General features: G+C 43.9%; 1 protein-coding gene across 1 annotated transcript in view; it reads left to right on the forward strand.

Moving 5' to 3' along the window:
- RASA3 (RAS p21 protein activator 3) overlaps positions 1-14,743 on the forward strand; it is a 129,915-nt gene that overhangs the window by 27,951 nt on the left and 87,221 nt on the right.

A 14,743-nucleotide genomic window follows, 5' to 3' on the forward strand; every position in this document is an offset into this window, starting at 1 on the left:
GCACTAAAGTGTTTAAATGCCTTGTCGCCATATGTCCATGAGGCAAACACACACTCACACCCTGCCTCATGGAGGTTTTGTTCCTAGTTAGCACTCCAGCTGCCAACCGCATCCACTACCAGGCCACATACTGTAATTTGTTTTAAATATTGAATTTATATTGTTGCAACCCACGCTGGGACCTGATGGTGAAAGGTAGGTGATAACTTTAACTATACTTAGTCAATTGTGGAACACTAGAAAAGGTAAACAGTTTATCAGTGCAAATATACTAAGCCGTGTAGGTTTTTTTTAAAATCTGGGTTATCATATCTGAAGGAGACAATGAACTAGCAAAAGGAGCTAAGCAATTATCCCAGGATCCCCTATTATTTAAGTGTTAATTAAAGCCACACTGTATGCCTCTGAAATATATAGAAAGAACTTTAAAGCAGTAGTAGGAAGAACTACTAAAATGTGGTGAATGAGCCAAATTAGATACAATTTCAGAAATTCTCGTTTTGAGACTGCCATTTCCGTTTTCACATTGTAAGCAGTTGACCTTCACGGTTGTGGGACACCCCCTTTGGAAACATGAGGACAAAACTTGCTAAGGGACTGGAAATAAATATCCAATTCGGCAATAAACCATAACTCTAGTTTATTTTTCATTGTGATTAAGCGTGATGGGTTGTATTCAGTGATGATTTACAAAGAAGAGACCCATTGAAATTAATGGAGCATGACTTAGTCATGCTCATTCATTTCCACAAGTCTACTCTTGAGTAAAATTTAGCTCAGAACCACTCTATGTATGTATTTGCTATATTAACCAATATAGAAAATTCTTAAAACATGTCTGCACAGGACCACAGATTCATATAAAGTTCATATTTAACATCGACTTTCATGTCACAATTTCCTTTGAGGTCTGAATCAGATTTCTAATTTGTCGGTGTAACTATCTGACTTGAAAAAAAGGAATTGAATTAATGACACCATCCTACGAAGCCTCCATCTTCCCAGGGTTCAAACTCAGTTTATTGGCCCTCATCCAGTCCACCACTGCATAAAGGCACCTGTCCAGAGCTTGCTCAGCCTCTCCTGATTCAGATGTTATGGAAGAAATAGAGCTACATGTTGCCAATTTACCGATGGCACCACGCTCCAAAACTCATAATGACACAGGGAGGAATGGAACCGCTGTAGAACAGTTCCTCTGATACCAATACCACTTGGTTGATCCAGGATACCATGATCAAAAGCTGCTGAGAGTAGCAGGGTTACACTCCCCTTGCCACTCTCCCAATACAGGACATCTGTCAGGGTAACCAAAGCCAGTTCTGCCCCCAAACCAGACCTTAAACCCCAACTGAAGTGGATCCAGATACTCAGTATATCATCCAGAAACACCACCACTTGGTTACAGGATGATGGGAGATACAAGCCAAGAATTTGGTTTGCATATGTAACCAAAGTAAAGCAAAACGAAAGGAAATCAAACCTGAAAAGAACAAACAAGTTGGGATAAATACACTTTTGCAGTTTGTTAAATATTATTTGTTAAATACTATTTACCGTATATACGTGAGTATAAGCCGACTTTTTCAGCCCATTTTTTGGGCTGAAAAAGCCGCCCTCGGCTTATACTCAGGTGAAGCGGGCGGCTGCAAAGGGACAAGCGGCAAGAAAGGGATCCTTTCTTGCTGCTTGTCTCCCCTGCCCTGCCGATCCCCCATCTGTGCCTGCTCTCTGATCCCTCGTCCTGTGCCTGCTCTGCGCAAGGCATCGGGGAGGGAAAAGCGGGGAGAAAGTGCTCTTAACCCCTGCCCATCCCAGCTCTGCCCACTGTAGAAACTGCGCTGAGACTCTATGATCCTGTGCCTGCTCTACCCCTGCCCATCCCAGCTCTGGCCACTGTAGAAACTGCGCTGAGACTCTATGATCCTGTGCCTGCTCTACCCCTGCCCACCCCAGCTCTGCCCACTGTAGAAACTGCGCTGAGACTCTATGATCCTGTGCCTGCTCTACCCCTGCCCATCCCAGCTCTGCCCACTGTAGAAACTGCGCTGAGACTCTATGATCCTGTGCCTGCTCTACCCCTGCCCATCCCAGCTCTGCCCACTGTAGAAACTGCGCTGAGACTCTATGATCCTGTGCCTGCTCTACCCCTGCCCATCCCAGCTCTGCCCACTGTAGAAACTGCGCTGAGACTCTATGATCCTGTGCCTGCTCTACCCCTGCCCATCCCAGCTCTGCCCACTGTAGAAACTGCGCTGAGACTCTATGATCCTGTGCCTGCTCTACCCCTGCCCACCCCAGCTCTGCCCACTGTAGAAACTGCGCTGAGACTCTATGATCCTGTGCCTGCTCTACCCCTGCCCACCCCAGCTCTGCCCACTGTAGAAACTGCGCTGAGACTCTATGATCCTGTGCCTGCTCTACCCCTGCCCATCCCAGCTCTGCCCACTGTAGAAACTGCGCTGAGACTCTATGATCCTGTGCCTGCTCTACCCCTGCCCATCCCAGCTCTGCCCACTGTAGAAACTGCGCTGAGACTCTATGATCCTGTGCCTGCTCTACCCCTGCCCATCCCAGCTCTGCCCACTGTAGAAACTGCGCTGAGACTCTATGATCCTGTGCCTGCTCTACCCCTGCCCATCCCAGCTCTGCCCACTGTAGAAACTGCGCTGAGACTCTATGATCCTGTGCCTGCTCTACCCCTGCCCATCCCAGCTCTGCCCACTGTAGAAACTGCGCTGAGACTCTATGATCCTGTGCCTGCTCTGCGCAACGCATCGGGGAGGGAAAAGTGGGGAGAAAGTGCTCCTCGATGCTTTTCCTCTCCTATGCCTTGCACAGAGCAGTCACTGCTCTGTGCGAGGATCGCCTCCTCCTCCTCCTCCTCCCGTCCCTTCTCCCCGTAGCGACGGGGGCAGCGGGAGCAGGAGGAGGACGAGCAGGCGCGCGAGCCGGCTCAGCCCCAGAGAGCCTGTTGCTTTTGCCCCCATCCCATCCCAGCTCAGTCCGCCATAGAAACTGCCCACCCTGAAACAATCAACCCCTGAAACCTTCCCAGAATCTGCCCCCTTAATTCCTCCCTGAATATGCCCCCTCCCCCTGAGCCCTCCCTGTAAAGAGACCCTTTCTTTCCAAGCCTTCCCTCTTAACCCCTGCCCATCCCAGCTCTGCCCACCCTAGAAACTGCCCACCCTGAAACTTTCCCAGAATATGCCCCCTTGCCCTTGATGCCCTCCCTAAATATGCCCCACCCACCCTGAAACCTTCCCAGAATCTGCCCCCTTCCCCCTTAATCCATTCCAGAATCCCCCCTTAATTCCTCCCTGAATATGCCCCCTCCCCCTGAGCCCTCCCTGTAAAGAGACCCTTTCTTTCCAAGCCTTCCCTCTTAACCCCTGCCCATCCCAGCTCTGCCCACCCTAGAAACTGCCCACCCTGAAACTTTCTCAGAATATGCCCCCTTGCCTCTCATGCCCTCCCTAAATATGCCCCACCCACCCTGAAACCTTCCCAGAATCTGCCCCCTTCCCCCTTAATCCATTCCAGAATCCCCCCTTAATTCCTCCCTGAATATGCCCCCTCCCCCTGAGCCCTCCCTGTAAAGAGACCCTTTCTTTCCAAGCCTTCCCTCTTAACCCCTGCCCATCCCAGCTCTGCCCACCCTAGAAACTGCCCCCATCCCAGCTCTGCCCACCCTAGAAACTGCCCACCCTGAAACTTTCCCAGAATATGCCCCCTTGCCTCTCATGCCCTCCCTAAATATGCCCCACCCACCCTGAAACCTTCCCAGAATCTGTCCCCTTCCCCCTTAATCCATTCCAGAATATTCCCCTTGCCCCCTGAAATGTACCCACAATATGCCCCCTTACCCCCTGAGCCCTCCCTGTAAGAGACCCTTTCTTTCCAAGCCTTTTATTGGTATTTATTTTTATTTTTGAAATTTACCAGTAGCTGCTGCATTTCCCACCCTCGGCTTATACTTAAGTCAATAAGTTTTCCCAGTTTTTTGTGGTCAAATTAGGTGCCTCGGCTTATATTTGCGTCGGCTTATACTCACGTATATACGGTATGCCAAATTGCTGTTTGTCCTTTGCATATTTAACTAGCCATGGCTTCATATCATATTGTGTTGATGACCTCTAGACCAGATTCCACCCCCACCTCCCCACCCCAGTTCCTAAAGTGTCACTGAGAATGACTTCAAACTTGGTAAACCAGTGGGAAGATTTGATCTTCCTCCTTGCATGCCTCTTTTGATTGTCCAGTGCTGAGTTTATACATCTCCCCCTGCCAAGCCCGACACAGAGAGAACACCCTCCTCTCACCATTATATCTAGGCATGGCAGGTTCAGGTGTTTCCTCTACCATAGGAGAACTTGCATGCTTCATTTTTCCTGCATGCTTTCAAAGCCTCTTTCAGCCCAAACCAAAGATGAATTGATAAACAAAATTGTTTTGTTTTGCTTTGTTTTAAAAATACTTTATATGCTGACCTTCAGTTTGTTTCTGTGCATTTACAGCTTGCCATTCACTGTGCAGTCCTTTAACACATAAAATTTCTTAATGCTGTGCTCATCTTCTGCCACCCCAAAGTCCTAGGCAAAAAAGATGCTTCTTGACTTGTGGTTGAAATGTATACAGTGATGAGGAGAGGCATGTCTTGGAAGGGAGGGCATTCCACAACATGGGCCCACCACAGAGAAGGTGTTCTCGTGGACCACAGCCCCACAAACTTTACGTGCATGCATTTTGACTTTCCCCCCTCTTTAAAAACAAAAGTAACACACACACACACACACACACACACACACCACCCAATCTGAGTTGAAATGTTCTGTTCTAATAACCATAAGGTAAAGGTAAAGGGGCCCCTGACCATTAAGTCCAGTCGTGTCCGACTCTGGGGTTGAGGCGCTCATCTCGCGTTACTGCCCGAGGGAGCCGGCGTACAGCTTCCGGGTCATGTGGCCAGCATGACAAAGCCACTTCTGGCAAACCAGAGCAGCGCACGGAAGCGCCATTTACCTTCCCGGAGGAGCGGTACCTATTTATATACTTGCACTGGCATGCTTTCAAACTGCTAGGTTGGCAGGAGCTGAGACAGAGCAATGGGAACTCACCCCATCGCGGGGATTCGAACCACCGACCTTCTGATCAGCAAGCCCTAGGCTCAGTGTTTTAACCCACAGCGCCACCTGTGTCCCATAGTGGTAAAAAAATTTTACTTCCTGACTACAAAGAGTTAAGGAGGGCAAAAATAAGTAAACACATTCATCTTTTACTTAGAGATAAATGAACATTTGTGAAGCAAAACAATCTTAGCATTTGGCTTTCATCACATTCAATATACTATAGGATGAATCAGTCTTGGTTGGAGTTCATTTCTCGGATCAAGACTCATGTGATATTTCGTCTCTCGCAGAGTTCAAATTAGTCACTTTTTGGGAGAATGTTGCGTTAAAAATGCATCATGCTGTGCGTTATTTGGTGTTTGATTTACAGTATGTGTTGAGTTTCTATGGCTGCTGCTTTCAGGCAGAGGAAAAACTATGCTTATTTGTAAGAATTTGGAATACGATTTGGTTGCCCTTTGCATAATAATATCCTTTTTATATTTTTATATTTTACAAGTGGAATGTTTTGCCTTTATGCACATGAACCTTCATTCCATATCACTATTTTTAAAGCTCTCCTAATATTCAGCATAAATATTAGTGTTCCCTAGGGTTTTTTTTGTCACCATAGTACATATAGGAAAGTCTATAGAAGAGCAGAGCAGTGGGTCTACGTATAGCCTACTTATATTTACTTGGAAGACCCATATTATTCAACAACAGGACTTGCTCACAAGTAAGTGTGCATAGGATTGGAGCTTCAGACACGGACCACTGTCCTCATCAAGTGTATACAAGCAAACTGGCAACCATTAGAAGTTAAAAAAATATCTCCAGTTAGTTGTTTCTTCTCATTCAACCTGTGGACAATGCAAACAGAAATGTATACTTTGGATGAATTCCGTGGGTGGGGATAGATAAAAAACTGGTTTCTAAAACAAAGTCAACTTCTATTGCTAGCCAATGTCTGAAAAACCTTCTGTTGCAAGGAGGTCATTCCAACATTGGATTCAAGCAGAATGAAGCTGGGATTTAAGTTCTTAGAGGTGTGCCTTTAAAAATAAATAAATAAAATTGATAATGACCCCATATTTTTTGCAGCAGTTGTGCTTGCTGCAGGAGTTAGAGTCCAGTCATCATTCTTGAGGTGGCCCTGTACAAACTTGTTACGCAGGGCCCCTCCCACACATGATCCCATGCCTTAAGTACAATACCATTACTCATGGAAGAAAGAGGTTTATTTTTAATTCTGAAATAACACCAAGGCCCATTCGGAAGCTTTTTTGCCGTGCACAAAACACACACTTGGGCACCAGGTACATAGACACAGGGAAATAATTTTCCATAAATATCCCCAAGAATGACTTAAAACCAGCTGTCATGATAAACGACGATTGTGACATGGAGACTCTGTGGTTAAAATAAACGAGAGCCCACCACCATACTTGTGGGAAATGCCAGCCTTCAATTCCACTTGCTTCAAATATGCCTCCATTTGGTTTCTGTTTAGTTACTGAAGGCTGGATCCATAAAACTGCCCATTCAGGCTATTGCAGCTATTTCCAGATAATCTGGTAATTTGAAATGGCAGTAGCCTGTCGGGTACCAAACATTTTGGCAAATCCTGTACAATCCAAACCTGCCAGTTTGGAAGGAAACTCGTACTGTGGAACCTCCGTTTTCGAATGTAATCCATTCCGGAAGACTGTGCCTCAGAAGCTGTTCGACTTCCGAGGAACGTTCGAAAACTGGAGCACTTACTTCCAGATTATTGGCGTCCGGGAGCCTTAAATGTTCAAGAACGAAGCTGTTTGAATTCTGAGGTTTGACTGTTTGTGATCTATCCCATGGGAAACACTGTGAAGGTTGTGTACATTTCAAAGCCACAAATATAAGAATTTGCTTTATTCTGTTTTAAAACCAAAACACCTCAGTCCTTCTGTTGTTCTCTTTTGTTCTGAATGGCTTTGAACTTGCCTGCCAGCTTTTGAATGGTTCAGGAGTGATGTCTCTTAGCATTTTGGCAGCGCCCTATACTTATGAGAACACATATCTTATTTGGGTCAATACAGTCTGATTTTTGCCTGCCCTGATTATGTAGTTCATTTATCCATGACAAAGCAGTTCATTGGCAGAGATCAAAAGAGAAGCAGTTATCTCCTCTGAAAGTGGGCCATTGAATGCAGGACAGCTTAAGTGGTAAAATTATTAGAATACTAAATGAAAATTAGCCAAAACTGCTGAATATCCAGATTAATTCTATTCTGCCTTCCAACAGCATTTGTACCATATAGTATTTTATGGTGCAATTTGGTTTCTTGCTAAAGTGAGATTTCATCACGTTGCATTTCATATTTTACAACAAATTTGATATTCAGATGTTTGTTTATACTTTAGGTTCTGTAAAATTCACACAAACTTTTATTGTAAATATAACAAAAGCTGAAATGTTAGTTGGATGCATATAAGTGTCTTCTAGGAAAAAAATAATGGTATCCACTAAAGCAGTTTTCTGCTATGAAGAAGTTTGCACATTGTTGCAGTACTTTAATAAGAGTTTAAATGACGTGAATAGCAGAAGAAAAGAGAAAAAAACATCAACATTATGAATGTCATTAGCATTCAGAATGAAATTTCCTGTTGCATCTAGAAAGCTGGTGTAATAATGAGGAAAGAAAGTATATTGTTGGGTTTGGATGTGAGAAACTCATAAGTGGATCTGGGCAAGTCAACATTCAACTTTATCAGCTCTTTAAAAAATAAAATCGACATTGCGTTTCTTCAAGAGTGGGTGGGGGCAAAAAGATTTTTTAAAAAAAATACTCCACAAAGGAGATGTATTTGGTTGGTATATGGAACAATGGTGAATAGCAATGGACACTTATTCCATAGTCAGGGAACTATGAATTCCTGGAGTAGGTCCTGTTCAGTTCAATGGGATTTATTTCTGAGTAGACATGCATGTAATTGCATTGTTAATCTTACAGTATATAGGTCTTTAAATGCAAGATTACATGGTTTTTTTTCCAGGAGGGCCAAGTTGCATGAAGCAATTAATTGATATCTTACAAGACTAGTCATATATTGGCTTATAAGCTTTAAACTTATGTTCTTTTCATACAATGAAAGCAGCCACTGGACAGGAGAGATAGTAAATTGTTACATGTGTATGGACAACCCCCCTACCCCCACCCCAATATATCTAGTCTGGGAGTCAGTTATCAGGTAAGAACTATGGCCAAAGTCTCACCAAGGCAACAGAGTCCCACCCACATGGGTGCTATGAGTTTGGTGCAGTTGGCACTCGGTCTATGAAATGATGCACCTCTGGCCCACACAGTCTTTACAAAACTCTATCCACATTAAATGATGTGATCAGCAATGAGCTGGACTGTTTGCCCAGTGTAGCTTTAGCTATAGCAGTACTTCCTGCCACCACCGAATGACTTCCCTCACTGTGGTACAGATGTGTATGTTTATACCTCTTGCTTTCTCTTCATAAAGAGAAGAACCACAAAGCTGATACGTATGGCTCTCTTAATGTCTAGCTTTTGCCACACACACACACACATATATATGGGTACTTCCTTTTAGCAGGGTTTGCTAACTTAGCGCTACTATTTTTAAGGGAAATCAGCAAAAGGGACGCTGCCAGTATGTACAGATTTTCCCGAACATTTTGCCGATTTCCACCCAGACACTGCTTTGGACTGCAGTATTCCGGGTATGTATGAGAAATTCCTGATGCAAGGCAACCCTAGCTAACTAAACTGCGGGAATTTTTTTATTTTTATTTTTTTAAACAAAAGCAATTTAACAATTAGTAACATACGGTAATAATGTCTGGTGTTCACTTGCTTTTCACTTTTGTGGCATTTTCTGTTAGAGAAAATGCTCTTTCTCTATGAGAGCATCAAGTGTTCAATGCAAACATCTCTGAGCAGATTTGGTGGGATGCATAATTAGCAAGAGAAGAATTGCTGGCAGAGGCAACATTTGACAGCTTTTATCATGTCTAGAAAGTCTTCCTGATACTTGACTTGGTAGTTTCCTGTCAGTGTATGGCTTCATAAGTACAGTATTCTTACTCTTACAGCCTTTGATCTAAACTTGGTGATTTTGTAGCTACTGTCTTAGAGCAGGTTTTGCTAAATTTGATGTGAACTCAGGAATGTGGACGTTGCTGCTCTGCTCAAAATCCCATTAAGGAAATGATCCCCCCACCCCACCCCGCTGTGCGTGTTCTAAAATGGGCAGCTTTACTTACACAAGTCCCAGAGCCCAGTGCATATGCAGTTGTCATTCCTGTATGTAGGGAACCTCCATTGGACGCCAAAAAGAAGTCATTGTGTAGAGAGGGGGCCGGTTCAACTTTAGTGTTCAAAGCAATGTGCTGAAATTTATAGCTTCATGAAGTTGGGGATAGGAGCTTGGCATCTCTGAGGCAGATATCCTCTGAGAGTTATAGGAAGGCAATCACATGATTTTGAGTTCTTTATCTTTCTCATACCTCAGAAAGAGAATACTGGACTAGATTGGATTCTTGTTCTCATGCAGCTATGCTGTAAATTTCTGATCGCCATCCTCTTATAAATGACAGTTTGGGGATCTAGGACTGTAGTCAGAAATACTTGAATGCCTGCAGTTTGGATCTATGTCAAATTTAGGCATGCATTAGTAGACGCTTAAGTTTCCTGTCTCAAACCGTTCATCTAAAAATAACTTTCATATGGTCACATTTAATTCCAAAAGAGGAAACCTCGGGGGGGGGGGAAGCAGGTTAGTTAAAAGGAAGTTGGAAGGGAGAGCTTGGAGGATCCAATCTCTTCTGGATCTTGAAGATCATTTAAAGCCACTATAATAAAAGCTTAGCTAGAATGCACACCACAGATTAGGACAGGCACAGACAACTTCAAGAGGACACCAGCGTGGTTAATACGCTAAGTCAGAGAAACCATAAAATGGCAAGACAGCGTATGACATTTATTGTGGGCTCAAATAAGTCATTAGCAGTGCAATCCAATGCATGTCTACTGAGATGTAGTCTCCATTGAATTAAATGGTGCTTACTCCAGAAAGGAGTTTATATCAGATGTTGAGACCCTTCGTCCCTCCGAGATGTGGCTGAACTACAACTTCCATCCCTAATATTGGCTTGCTGGGGCTGATCCAAGTTGTGGTTCACTTGCACCTGGTGTATAGAATTGCAGCCTTAAGCTTTCCAGAATCATCACCACCATTTGTATCCTTGCTTAAGAATATCTGCTGCCTGGTACCCAAAAGCTGCTTCTGATTCTTCGGGAGCATTGGGCACCAGTCATGGTATTCTGGATTCATAGGCGTGGTATAAAGAATGTCAGAGTGAAATCAGTTTTCTTGTGAATACCCACAAGAACAAGTTTCTCTCTTCCCCTAGCTGTTTTGGTTGTGGCACCAGGATTTTTTTTTTTTTACAGAACTCAAAATGCTCTCTTGTGAAGACCTAGTTAAAGAAGCATACTCTTGCTTTTTGTTTTTAACCAATTATGTGACTTTGATGTGCTTTTGTTGTATTTTTGTTGTAAACCACTCCAACCCTTTTAAATAGGAAAAAAGTAGGGTATAAATATCAAACAAAGTAAACTAGACAAAGTCTCTTGTGTCCAGTGGGGCTTATTGCCAGATAAAAGTGCACTCCCTATCTTTTAGCATCCATAACAGCTAATCTTAAAGTATTGCAAAATGTGAGAGATGCCCATCTCATCTTAGTCTAGGCAATCAGATAACACAAGAGGGGAAATGTTCTCACTCAGCCCAGAGCTTTAAAAGTACTGAAATTAGCATCTGTAAAAAAGCCTTCAAGCTGAGAGACCACGATAATGCCTGATTAGGAAAGCTTAATATATGTGTATCTATCTGTGTGCATAAAAATGAACTGAGAAGATTTTCACAAGCTTTAATGCTATGCGTGTAATTAACACGCTCCACTTTTTAAATAACTGCTGCCAAGCACTGCTGTGAAACTTCTAACAAGAACATCTGACCGAAAATAGAAAATGAGATCACTGTTCCATGCTGTTAAGATGTCGATATCAAGAACAGTGGAAATGCTAAAATGGCATACAAGCTGTGAAAGAGTAGTTTGGAATGATATTTATTGGTCTGGCTTGGTGGTGGAAATGAAAGAACAGCGGAGGCTTTTAAGCCCCATGCAGTTTTTCAGGCAATGCCGATGACAGGTTAAAAATAGGGTGCTGGGGGGCCAAGTTGTTTAACTGGTTCACGTATGTCTGAACTTGGATAGCAAAGGAGCTCCATTAGAGGGGACCATGAGAAGCAATATTTCATTGCATTTACTAGGAATACGGTGCTGTTACATTAAGCAATTGTACTTCTTGAGCAGCCCAGAGTTCACCCCCCACCCCCTTACCCGCCTTTGCTTCCTTTGGGCCAATTCCCAACTGTACATGCAGGAAACATTAAGTCAGAATTGAAAGGAAAACCCACTGTGGCTTGCCACAGAAAATAAAACGAAGAGATAATGCACATGTGCTTCATTTAAAAATAAATCTATGCATGTTGGCTTTAATGCTGCTTTGGTTCACATCCTATATAATGCTGTCTGGTCCCAGTTCTTTTTTTGTTTCATTCCAGGAAGTGTACCTTTGGAAGCAAAATAAAATCTGCCGTGATCATGGGTGTTAGCCAGGAATTTTGCTAGGGGGTGCAGGCCTTTTGTTGGATGGGAGCAGAACCACAGTTAGCTATGTATTTTTATTTATTTTTGTTGATGGGGGGGGGCAGCTGCCCCTCCCTGTGTCCCTCCCCCCCTTGGCTGCCCATGGCTGTCATATTAAAATGGTGGTTCATTTTAATAAGAGTTGTGATTAAAATTAGTGCATTTCCTTAACTGGGATTATCTCTGGTGGTTTATTTCTAGATATTAAATAGAGCAAAAATCCTTAATGTGTGTGTATGGATGCATGCATGTGCGCGCGCGCACACACACACAGCCTCTAACTGTTGAAAGGCAGGCAGTATTAGGTTTCTAAATCAGGTCATGCACACAGCCATCTGCATACTGATTCGGCAGCCAGAACCCTAGATTTTCAACTGACCTGTTCCTAATGTGAGCATTGCCTGCCAGCACCTTGTTATGCAGTGAAGCAGATTAAATTATGAGGTTTAGTGTGTGGCTTCCGCCACACAGGGGTTTGTCTTTCATGCCTTCCTATGACACACATAAAAATCCAACTCCCCGCCTGCTATTCATTAAAAGAAAAAAAAGATTTATAAGGAGAATTCACTTCTTGGATATCTATTATATGATTCTCTCCCTTCCCCCCCTCCCCGAATTGCATTCCATCCACCCCAGGATAAGATATGAGCCCAGGCTTTTAAATGGAGCCGGAAGTCACCAGAACCCAATTTTGGGACTTAATAAGAACATTTAAGCACATGCAGAGTGCCTTTCCCTCACTTGTAAGGAACTTGCTTGTGTGTCGCAGTTGTGTCACAGGGGTTTAGTCGATTGATTGATTGTGCTTTTATATCACACCATTCTTCCATTGTGAGGTCTCTGACAAGGTCCTAAAGTCCTCCTGCCTCTTTCCCAAAACCTAGTCAGTGCTTTCCCAAGTTTGGGAAAGAGGTTGGAAGGTTGTAGGGTCCAGCCAGAGCGTCGCTTCTCCTTCCCAAAGACTGGTGCCTCAGCTGGGAAGGTGGCTTTGGGCAGAGAGGTGGGGTCAGATCTTTGCCTTGCCCCCTGAGCATGCAACAAGGCCATGTGCAACCTGTGGGTTCCATGTCAAAGTACTTGGTATGAAAAGTTGGGCCGCTCTGGCATAGTATTATTATTTTTTTCCAGTGCACACAGGTTCTGTGGCAGAGAAGTCAATGTGAAAAGCATTCACCAACACTAGGGCACTGGTTTCAATTTTTCTAGAGCACCTGAGGCAACATCTATGCAGTTCACACTGCATGGCAAGACGGTCTTATTAATGGCGGCGGTCTCCAGGATTTCAGAGCATCACTGTAATAATCCATGGAAACTGGAAATGGCTTGAGCATTCAAGAATATCTCACTGAAGAACTGACAAATTCCCACACATTACTGAAAAGACTGTCTCGTTTTTCAAGATGACGTGGTACTTCCTTTTTTTATGCAGTCATTTGTTAGAAAGTTAATCTCTTTCTTTTACTAATGTTCTGGTTTCAGGCTTGCGATGAAAAGTGTGAAAGCATTCACCTGACATAGGCCTTTTGAATTGACTCATTCAAATGTTTTGGGGAATAGGATGGAAACGTATTCTCAAAACAGTTAAGTAAATGCAAGCCCTTTTTGGGCATTCGGGTTACAACCGTGCAAGAGGGGAGCAAGCTCTAGTCTAGTGTCACCCTCCTCCCAAGTTCCAACTCTCCTGGAATTTGAAGGTAAACATTGAAGCAGGGAACCTCCTCTACTTGTGGCAATTCCCCATGCAATCCAAAACCCTGACTGGGGAAAAGAGATGTGCTGGAGGAGGCGGGGCTTGGCAGCATGCCCATGCTCACCCCCATATGTTTACTAACATGCAAGTAAAAAAGAACACTCAAATAGGACTTATAGTCTTGGGTAGAACCTAAAAGGAATGGTATAAGGAGGTATTGGCTCAATAATGCAAGATAGATAGTTTCTCATTAAAATTCAAGCCAGATACATTTCCCCCACCTTATCTACGGCAGATATTGTACATAGTTAGGTAGTATCACTTGACTCACTTGGGCCTATTGTCGTAGTTATCGGCTGCTGTTGCTAGTCTCTCTCCAGTTCCTTCCTCCAGTTTCGTTGAAACTGGGTGGTAGTGCATAGAGTGGATCCAGCCTGCCGTCTAAATGGTTCCAGTTGGAGACCTGTATCTTAACACATTCAGACGTGGCTGCAAATAAGATTCACCCGCCCATTCACAAACTGCTTTCCCCTGGTATCTTATCAAGAGAGAGCATTCTGGGTTTTGTGTGTCACCTGATGATAATCTCTCTCTCTACTGCAGAAACTCAATAAAACATAGAGCACTTGCTTCTGGAAATCCTCAAGGGAGCAGAAAAGGCTTCTCCAGCCAGTGTGGTATAGTGGTTAAGAGCGGTAGACTTGTAATCTGGTGAACTGGGTTCGCGTCTCCACTCCTCCACATGCAGCTGCTGGGTGACCTTGGGCTAGTCACAGCTTCTTTGAAGTCTCTCAGCCCCACTCACCTCAAAGAGTGTTTGTTGTAGGGGAGGAAGGGAAAGGAGAATGTTAGCCGCTTTGAGACTCCTTCGGGTAGTGATAAAGCGGGACATCAAATCCAAATTCTTCTTCTTCTTCTTCTTCTTCTTCTTCTTCTTCTTCTTCTTCTTCTTCTTCTTCTTCTCCTCCTCCTCCTCCTCCTCCTCCTCGAAAGAAAGCCATTTGCAAGTTTCAAGGGGTGAAAGGGAAAGTTGAATTCGTTTTCTAACGGGCTTCTGACTTCTGCACCAAACCGATGAGTGGACCCTTTCTGACATGATGACTGGATCCTTTCTGACATGGAAGCTGCTGCTCTATGGCTCCTTGTGCTTGTGGAGGCAAAATGGCACCAGTCCTATGAAACGTGGTACAAATCCACGTTTTTTACACTTTTTCCTGTGGC

This window comes from Lacerta agilis, chromosome 4 (assembly GCF_009819535.1).
Source record: "Lacerta agilis isolate rLacAgi1 chromosome 4, rLacAgi1.pri, whole genome shotgun sequence".
NCBI lineage: Eukaryota > Metazoa > Chordata > Lepidosauria > Squamata > Lacertidae > Lacerta > Lacerta agilis.